The sequence below is a fragment of the Onychostruthus taczanowskii genome, unplaced genomic scaffold (genome assembly GCF_017590055.1).
Source record: "Onychostruthus taczanowskii isolate IOZ18803 unplaced genomic scaffold, ASM1759005v1 scaffold3, whole genome shotgun sequence".
NCBI lineage: Eukaryota > Metazoa > Chordata > Aves > Passeriformes > Passeridae > Onychostruthus > Onychostruthus taczanowskii.
The window spans coordinates 10,337,422-10,347,674 of record NW_024500349.1 but is presented as its reverse complement, the minus strand read 5'-3'; the positions used below and the strand labels follow the sequence as shown (position 1 = coordinate 10,347,674).

The window sequence follows — 10,253 nt, the reverse complement described above, 5'->3', positions numbered from 1 at the left end:
CCTGTGCACAGCCCTGACCGATGGTTGCCAGCCTTTGCCTGCAAGGTCTGAGGGCTCTGCTGCTAAAACGGTCCAAACAAGATGCGAGTTCATACATCCAGCAAACAGTTTTAGAAATTTTTCAGAGAGGGAAATATGTGCATGCAAGGTGTTCTAACTCAAAGACTTGAAATACATTGGCATAACAAATAAAAATAGGAAGAAGCTTAACAGCACAAATGGTAACTGTGCGAAGAGCTTTGCATTCGCTTTCGGGCAGAGCCGTAATGAATTTTTGGCAGCCCCGGCCCGCGCCCGGCGGAACGTGAGGGGGCTCATCCCTCAGGGGGCTCATCCCTCAGGGGGCTCCCGGCACGGGACCCGCGGCCCGGCCCCGCCACACGGCGTCACGCTCCCCCCGCGGGCCGGCCCGGCCCAGCGCGGCGGCGGCGATGCGGAGCCGGGGCGAGCGGAGCCGCGGGTAGACGGAGCTGAGCCACACTCGCCCATCAGGCCCGGCTGCAGGTACGAACCGCAGCCCCGCGGGGGTCCGCGAGCTGGGGAGGGTCGCGGCAGGGGGCTGCGAGGCGCTCCCGGCGCGCCGGAGGGATTTTCCGCGGAGGGGTCGGCGGGCGAGCGAGGGGATGCGGCAGGTGCCGGGCTGTGGTCGCTCGGTCCCGGGGGCGCGGCGAGGCGCCGGTTCCAAGAAGGCCGCCGCCGCCTCCCCGGGGAGCCCCCCGGAGGCGCTTCCCTGCCCGCGGGGCTCCCTGGGGCGGGCGGCTCCGTGCGGCAGCGCCGGGTCCCCGAGACCCCCCCGCGGGCAGCGCCGGAGCGGGCGGGGGAGCTCACGGTGGATCTAATCACGGCGAGTGCTCCGGCTTTTAAAACCTGCCGGGCTGCCGGCATTCGTTGCGCAGAGCTCGTTCTGGCAAGTAATGGATGTGACTGAGCCATTAAGGGACACCGGGCTGCGCAGCCGGGCTCTGGAGACTTATCAACTCCAATTTATGGGGTATCGGGAACACGAGGCGTTTTTATGAATTGGCTGGTAATAACTTAATTCACCTGTGAGGCCAGCGCCTGTTAATGCCTACGTTTAATCTGCGTGGAGCAATAAATAGCTATTAATTTAGCGTGTTCCGTGTGGAGAAGGTAGATGATATTTCAGGAAGGAGCTGGGAAGAGCAGTAGGTGCCTTTGCATGCTACTTGTGTGCTTTCACTTCTGAATTCCTAGCTTCGTTTTATTTTACCTGTGTTTATAACAACGTGCCTTTCTGCACTTCCAAAGCTTCTTAATTGATTTGATTTCTTAAACAGCCTGCCATATCTTTGCTTTTTATTCCCTCTAAATAAACTGTAGAATAACTTCAGGGGATGTAGCTTTCAGCGATCATAGAATCAGCAAGGTTGGAAGAGAGCTTTAAGATCAAGTCCAACTATGAACCCATCAACACTATCACTGTAACTCCTAAAGCACTAAACCATAGCACCCAGCACCAGAATTCTTCCCTCTGAGGAAGGCTAAACAGTCTGGACAGTGGTGATCAACATCATTAGACCTCATGGCTATCTTTGGTAGCTGAATTCAGAATTTGTTTTTATAGTTAGGTTTTTTGGATGAGGTCTAGAGTTCTTATTTTAAGTTTACTTAGATCAGGAGCCTTTTAATGAGGCATGTTTTTTAGGTGTTCATTTTAAAATATAATAATTAGAATTTTGGTATGAAGTATTATCATCCATCTGGTCTCTTTCATGCAGAGATGCTATATCTTGGCCATTTTTATATAGATATCATACTTAATTTACTACTAGGTTATTCACTTGCTGAAAGTATTCTTTGTCCTTATTTGATGTGGTTGATCAAATCTATAATCTCACTTAGAATTAACATTAGGATTTTGCTAGATGTCTCTGTTTGGATTAAGATTTTTTGCATTCAGGGTGTGTGATTGCATGGAGCTTCTAAAAGCTGTCTTAAAGCAACAGTGAATTTAGGGTTTGTGATTTAATCATGCAGAGCTAGGAAATGAGTGAATGAGAGTCGTCAGTTTCAGCTGTGCCAGTTTCTTCATCTGTATGAAAAGGAGTAAAGCAGTAACCCAAATGCTGAGGACTTGATTTAAATGATTTCAGACATCGACTAGGTTTGGACTTTATAGTCAATGTGTTTATATTTACATGTGTACACTTAAAAGGAGACGGGAAATCCCAGAGCTGCAGATTGCTGTCAGCTGGCAAAGTACATCAAGGAATGGTAGCTGTATGTTTACTCTGTTCTTTTTCTCTATGCACCCACTAGCAGTACTTATTAGACACAGGATACTGTGTCAGATGGACCTTGAACCTGAGTTAGTATTGCAGTTTTGTGTTTGTAATAAAATGTTTTTGTGTAGGAGCATGTAGGAAGCTAAATTTTGAATTAGGCATGTGTCAGAGCTGTAAGTTTTTAAAAGTACAGTGTAAAAGTCAGTACTAGGTACAGAAAAAGCAGGCTAAGGAATGTGCTATTACTTTGGAAGTTTATTTGCATTTTTGTTAACATCCCAACACCTGATAGGAAATGGTCACAAGTATGTTTTCTAAGTGGCAACTTCCAGTCCTTTCCTGAGTGCCTTGCAGGAGTACTGTGCTTCTCACGAAGATGGTGTGAAATCTGCTGCAGCTCCCATCTTAGGATGTTGCAATGCTGCCTTTCACTGAAACTCCAGCCATAGTTCTGCTTTCATGCACTGAATCTTCCCATTCTGTGTGGCAAGCACCTGGGCCACCCGTGAGCCTTTCATTTAATTCTAGCCTGTGGAAGGGAGCAGAATGGGTCTATAAAAACTCATTCAGTAGTATCTTCTCTCCAAACTAGTTCTTCTTTTAAAGTTTTACTGTGGAACTTGCTATGATAATGAGTAGAAGCAGGAAAAAAATCCAGTCTTGCTGCTAGCAAAGTATCTGTTAGTTGCCTTGTAGAGTATGTTTTGGAAAGTTGTTGCAGTGAGTTAAGCAAGTTTGACCATCTAGAACTGCATGAATTATGTGTAGGAGTTATGAAAGTTTCCCACATAGCTGTGCTAATGCTGTTTAATCCCAGGCTATGGTGTGTGTATTCTTCCTGACTTCATCTCCTGCTTGCTGCTGGCTTTTGTTTGTTAAAGAAAAGATAGAGTATATTAAATTGTGTCCTCCTAATTTTAGTCTTAGAACTACAGTAATAAAGCTGAATTTATTTATACCTGCTTTCAGTGGATTGTGGATATTTCTATCACAAGTGATATCATATACTTATCTAATACAGTACCTTGCCCTGTATTACAGAAATAGACAGAGCGCAAACATTACTTAATACACTTCAAATAACTTACACTGCAGTATCCTTAAAAGCCCTTGACAGTCCGGACCACTAGCTCTGTCCCGTGTCATGTTGGCCATATGGCAGTTCTGAGAACAGCTCTGATGCCATGTTTTTGTATTTTACTGAATCGTTTTGGAGCATTACCATGAGGTGTTCAGTAAAGTTCATTGACAAATGAGTTTTCAAAGACAGAAATAGATGATAGATATATTGACATGCTCTTTATTTTAGGTGACACTCTTGCATTTAGGGGAAACCCGTCAGAAATTAAAAATAAGGCATGTCTGAATATGCACAAAATTTTGATGTTCTTGAATATCTGCTTTCATTATGCTTAACTACCAAAGAACACAACTTGAATTTTCCTCCCCACCTTTGTAGGCTAACAGATTCCATGTGTTCTTAACTAGTATCATTAAGCAGACTAGTCTTTGGGACTCCAGATTTTGTCCTGAAAATGTTTTATCAATCTACATTATGAATCATGGCTAGAATCAATCTTATCTCACAGTTGTAAGCTCTGAAGAAAAGATGAGCTGCTAATATAAGAGGGTTTTCAATATCTTTAATCTCTTGGAATCACATCTTGCTACAGTGGCCAACATTTTTTTTTTTGTTTTCAGTGATGTAATAAGCCCGCAGCAAAAAGCTCACGAAATGAACTCATTGTTTCTCTCCTCAGTGACATCAGTATTTAAAGATAATAGTTGAATCAGTCCATAAACTGTAACTACAAACTATATTAAAGAGGAGTTATATTATATGTAATATAAATTGGAGATAGGAACTGTATTGTAGTTTGCAGTGTGCAGAGGAGATGGTGACATATGAACATGGAAGGAACAGGCCTGCCTTGATCCTGGTTTGACTGTCAGGTGCTTGCCATGCACGCACCAGGTCTGCCCCTACGTGTGTTCCATGGTCTGCTGCTCCAGTTCTGCAGTTTATTGCCAAGGGGAGACCTGGATTGTTCTCACTGTGTAGGACTAGGCAGTGCATAATGGACATTTGCTTGATATTGGTGTGCACAGACAGTTACGGTCTGAAGCTTATTGCTAAATTTCAAAGCAGAGTAATCTGCTATCATGAAGCAAAGAAATGAGCATCTCTACTACAGGCAAGAAGGGCTTTTTAATGTGGAGACATTCAGTGCAGTGGTAGAAGGCTTGCACCTAAAATTTTGTATCAGAGTTTGCATATTGTTCATGTATAAAATGGGATTCTATGTCTGAAGTCTTACAGGTGTTTATATGTTAGATAAAGCTAACCTATACCCATTTTGAAATAATTACTTTGCTTAATTATAATTTTAAGACAAATTTATCTAGGACAAGTGTGGAAGCAGAATAAATATGCAATTTAAAGTCCTCTCTCCCCCCAGCTAAAATAAGTCTTTTGACTTCTCTTGTTTCTGCGGAATTTCCTAGAGAATCAGATACTTGGAAGTTAACTAATTTAAATTTATTCTCCTAACAATTATAAGGAAAAAATGCAACTATGTAGTATGTCCAGTACTGACTAGAATGTCGTATTACTATTACCTTTTCCCTTTTCTTTCAGATTCCATAGACTCTCAGCTTGGCAATTTGAAAAATGCTTTATCTTATGCTGCTGTTGAAGTGAAAACAGTTATCAAGGTAGGACTCCCTTTTGATGACTCTTGCTCACTGTTTTCTGATACTGAATTAGGCTGTTGCTTGTTTTCTGCCATCCTGAGCAATAAATAGATGTGTGTAGATCAGTATTAAAGACCAAGAGTAATTTAATATCATGTTTAGTATTCATAAATAAAGTTATGAAAGTGTTGTACCATTATGTGGTGTAAGTACTGTGTGTTGTCTAATTGTGTACTGCTTTATTGTAAAGACAGCTTCTTTTTTGAGTCAAGCATGACTAAAATTTCTTACATTATTTCATCATGTATATTAGGAGTTTTGAAAAAATAAGGAAGTATTGCAAATACAGCCAACAGTAGTTAGTGAGGACTGACTTCGAAACATGTTGCATTACAAATTGTGTAGCAAGTTTAGGCATAGAGTAAAACTGTATCAGAGCTATTAATTGTGTCTCAGTTTGAGAACACACACATCCATGTATAAAAAGAGCATAGAAAACCTTCATTGCTTTCATAATGTATTGTTTAGTGGATTGAGCTTGGTTTAGCCTGTGAAGCTGTTCTGAGAGGAACAAAGTAGTTTCAGATACGAAGTGCAGAGCTGCTGTTTCACAGACAATATGCCAAGAATGCTATCTAAAGAAACAGACTTGACATTGCTAATTATACATGAGAGTGAAGTATATTTATTTCACACATTGATGTGACCGAATCAGAAGCTTCATCTGGCATATGGGGAGGGTTTTTTGTGGTTTTAAAAAACATCTTACAAGTTCAGCTGATAAAAAGCTTTGCTTATTTATCACGGTCCAGGAGAGCTGGAAAACAAGAACTAAATCTGGTCTAATTCTGAATCTAAAGAAACAGTCCTGAATTTCTTCAGAGATTTGACAGATACAATAATGAAGATTTTCAGTGGTTTAACAAATACTGTGATAGACGTTTTCAGTGAATAGCCGTTCATGAGCAGTTAATTATCTCATTGTAATCTGGGTCATTTGGGAAGCTGTGAACACAGTTAACTTCTGTGTTAGGATTGCATTGTAACTGAAATGTGCATGTGGAAGGAGGAAAGCCAAAGCTGCATCATCTTGAAACCAGCAAGGCTGGAGAAGTGACCAAAACCAACCTCTCAATGAGCAGCTTGCTCCCTAGTTAAGGTGAATGAAGGCTAAAGCTTAACGAAGGTGTGAAATCTCTGATATAAATCGTATCTGAAAATCCTTGCTCCTCCCTTAATGCTTTCCCTCCTACCAGCCCAAGGCAGTTAGTGCAGCTCCCACCAGGACAAACAGCAGCCCTTTGTTAGTTGTCTTGCCGGGGGCACACCCTGTCCTCACACTGCTGCTGCTCTCTTGCCATCTGGGAACCCCAGAGACCCTGAAAGGAGCCTTTTGCTGCCTAGTCTCCAAGATTAACTGATTCATTAAATCTGTGTTACCTCCAGTACACATCGAGCTAACCTATAACTTCAGTTCCAGCATTTAATTTCCTGTGGGGATGGAAACATCCAGTACCACAGCTTCTAGGCTTCTTACTCAAAGATTGGTTACTTCTCCAAGGATCCAAATCTGTGACTTTAAAACATCAAAATTATACGTGCTAGAAACTTTGTCTTGGTATTGAAATGACAAAAGTACTACAGCCCAACAAGTCTGAAAAGGCTTGAGCTGCAGTGCGTGACTCTCTGCTTCGAAAGCTTGTCTGAGTGTTTGAAATGTGATACAGACAGTGACTTGGACCACCTTCCAGCTGCCTCCAGCAGTCTGAGCAAGGGTATCGAAATGGCAAGCAAACCTCAGAGGATAAAACTGTGAATGGCATGCTTTGAGCCAAGCGCTGGAGGGTGCCTTTGGTCCCTCATCTGACTGCTGTGAGAGTCATGTGTCTGTGCTGTGGAACCTGGTGAGACACCCTGGGTGCTTCCCAGGGAAGACTGACTGTCTTCAAGAAATCTTGATGGTTAAAATGGAGAGCAAAAATCATGTGCAGCAGCTGAGTACTGGAGCAAGATAGAGATCAGTTGTCCAGCAAATGCATTTTTATATTGGGTGTAGAAAAGACAGATGTTTTCCTTTGTTTAGAACCATGGCTGCAACTTGCAAATGTAGATCGTTGAATGTTGTTGTAGTCTCCAACTGTTTAGAGATGCTGGAAGATGCTGCTTCTACTGGATGGCGGGCATGCTTTCAGCCAGACTGAGGGAGAAGCTGTCACTGGAAATAGCAGCTTTCTGGACTGCAGCAGGAGAGGAAAATGTCTTCCTGAGCAGTTAGATGTGCAAAGTTCTGCTGTGAGTGCCACCAGGGAAGGATTCACAAGGTAGTTACCAGAGGAGGGAAGTTAAAAGGGACAAGTTACAAGTGACTTACTGGGAGTCAAATGACCATATTGACAACTGGAGAAAAGCTGAAAACTTCATTGTGCCAGCTGTGAAGGCTTTTCCTTTCCAGAAGCTATAGAAACTTTTCTAACACTATGTACTGTATTAAACATTATCTCAACTCCCAATTTCATGACATATGCATTTATTACTTAATGAAGATAGTGAAGATTCCTTCTCATTAGGGCCTTTTATTAAACTTTGTCACATTGATACATTAAGACTATTAAACACCTTCTTTTACAAAGGAAAAAAGCTTGGGATGGGAACAGAAGGGTGTTAGAAACCAATATAGAAATTTGTCTGAAAAGAAGTCTCTTCAACTGACATGGCTGTGGAAGAAGATGTTAAATATTTTAGGTACAGAAAGACACTCTAGCAGAGCTGTAAAACATACTTTTTTGTAGATACCCGAATTAAAGAGTCATGTGCAGGCATTAAAATGACAAATATTTGGATTTTGAGAAAAAACAAGCCCACACATTTCACACAGCACAGGAGTCTTAGGTAATACCTGTTAGGAAAGGTTTGCAAACTGAGTAACCTTTTCTCGGAAGCTGGCTGATCTGCTAATTATATTTAATAAGTCATAGAACACCAAGGGAATGTAAGAAATTTTGCCAAATGCTCTTTTAATATTTAGAGAAGAGTTGTCTGGGGTGTGTGTGTGACCCAAATCAGTTCTGGTTGGTTATTATCACCTTAACTGACTGTAAAAAGTACAGAGAAACATAACCAACATGTCATATGAAGATGGATCATCTCAACCCAGTAACTCTGTCCCCAGTGGTTCACTTCTGGGTCAGCAAACCAAAGGTGCTGTTAGCTTTTTCTTATGGTCCAGAACTAAAACATGCTGTAGGAAGATAGGCTTAGGTAAATACACTGTTTCAGTGCTCTGTGAATAGAGGCAGACAGAAATTGTAACACAATGTTTAATTCTGTAGCTTTGTTGTGTAGGCGGACGTGTAATCAGTGATGGCTGTTGAGTAAATGTCATTTCATTAATGTTGGATTTGTATTTTACTCCTCAGACTTTCAGCTTTACCACACTATTTAATGAATTACAGATAGCTGTTTTGACTTCCTGTGGGTGATAGCAATTACACTTGAAAGAAAACAAGAGGTATTCTAGTTTCTTTATCCAAGGTCTGAGCTCACCATTTGAAGTGCTGCTAACTTACATCAGGGAGTTAAATGTCCTACCTTATTAAATCACATACTCTGTCTTCTCTAAAGCTTTCATTTGGCTTTGATACAGCATTAATATTTAAAATGTATGTATCAGTTCAATAGACACATGCATTACTTATCAAAACACTGCAGCTTATTAAAACAAACCTGCTGTCATCACAGGTGAAAGTCTTAGAGTGACATATAGTGCCAGGAGGTGTGTTGTACATTTTTACAAGGTGTTCACTTGGGATGGTGGGTACTTCAGGAAGAAAAAAACAAAGCTGTGGATGCCTCATCCCTGGCAGAGATGGGATCAAGGCTGGGTCAGATGAGGTCTTAAATAACCTCATCTAGTGCGGGGTATCCCTGCCCACAGCAGTGGACTTGGAACTCGGTGATCTCTTAGGTCCCTTCCAACCCAAACCATTCTATGATTCTATGAAAAAATCACCTTGGTAATACGAATGGAGTATCTCCAGACTGCTGACAAGAAAACATACATGAACATATGGTCTAACAATAACAGACCATAGTAACAGGGAAGTATTAAGTAATATTCTGTTCAGTGTGTCTGTATGAACAGTTTCTACTGTGTTAGAGCAGCTACGTTTTAATTGAGATCTCTTACTTTTGCCCACATTGTAAATATATAAGTAATAAATTTAGTTATCCTCAGTTGTCTAAAAACAAATCTTATCTTGTGTGTGATACTTATGGTTAGACATTTGTTTAGCTGCTAATTTGCAGCTCATAAGGTCACTCAGCAGTGGGATAAAAATAAGAGTGTATCTTTCTTCCAGTGCCTGCACAGGCGTGGTTGGAGTTGCTGCTGTCTGTCTGCAGGATTCCATCGTGCTTCTGTTGCTCCTGGCTCCCAGGCTGCAAGGACAGTGTCCTCACTACAGAGGCCACACGTCTTCATCCCTGTCCTGGCACTGGGGTGCTTCTCATTCACTGGCAGGTCAAATTCAAATGCTGATTTCACTTACTTTTAGGTGTGCATTTGAGAGGACAGTGAGCAAAGGGCTAAACCTTCCCTTTGTGCCCTCCAGTTAATGTGGGCCTTTCAATCCATGTGCTGGCCATCACACACAAATGAAAACCGTATCCTCACCCTCTTCCTCTCTCAACAGGGCTAGGTTTTGATTCTGCTTTAACAACTGTTATTGTCTCTCTACTGTTTTTCCTTATATTATCTCCTGAACAGTGGAAATTAAGAGAATATATATATTCCTCTGTATATATTTTGCTGCCATTACAAAGAAATAGATCCTTCTGTAGTTCTTGGAATGCTTTTTAGAGGCATTAAATAATATATCATTCTGAATTAGTAAGTAATAATATGACCTTTTCTTCTTGAAAACTCATTCTTGAGTAGTATGCCAAGACGTTACCTCCCCACTTGAATGCCTGACTAGAGATAGGAGATTTGATATGGGTGTGTGTGACAGCCTGCCTTCCCAGTGGAGAAGAACATGCCACAGCCTGACCGAAAACCTAATGTCTAATTACCTTGTGCTAAATCTTGTGATGTTTTTTACTATGTTATAATAGGAAAGGTAATCCAAAATCCAGTGTTTACATGTTGCAGATCAACTCACAAATCTAGAAACTAGAAGTTACAAACACATGGGAAATGACATATTTTCTCTCTTCTTTGTAGTTAGATAATATTTTTTTTTTGAGGGAGGGGTGCTTGGATGTTTCTGTGCATAAACTCTTCCTCATATGCATGTCTACTGTACAAAACATTCT

The 10,253-nt window shown here is 41.4% G+C and overlaps 1 protein-coding gene across 2 annotated transcripts in view; it reads left to right on the top strand.

Moving 5' to 3' along the window:
• The first annotated feature begins 404 nt into the window (after positions 1-404).
• MPP7 (membrane palmitoylated protein 7) overlaps positions 405-10,253 on the top strand; it is a 146,022-nt gene continuing 136,173 nt past the window's right edge. For both annotated transcript variants that reach the window (XM_041408760.1, XM_041408761.1), the window contains exons 1-2: positions 405-504; positions 4,885-4,961. The gene's annotated coding sequence lies outside the window, so the exon portion shown is untranslated. The remainder of the gene's footprint in view (positions 505-4,884; positions 4,962-10,253) is intronic.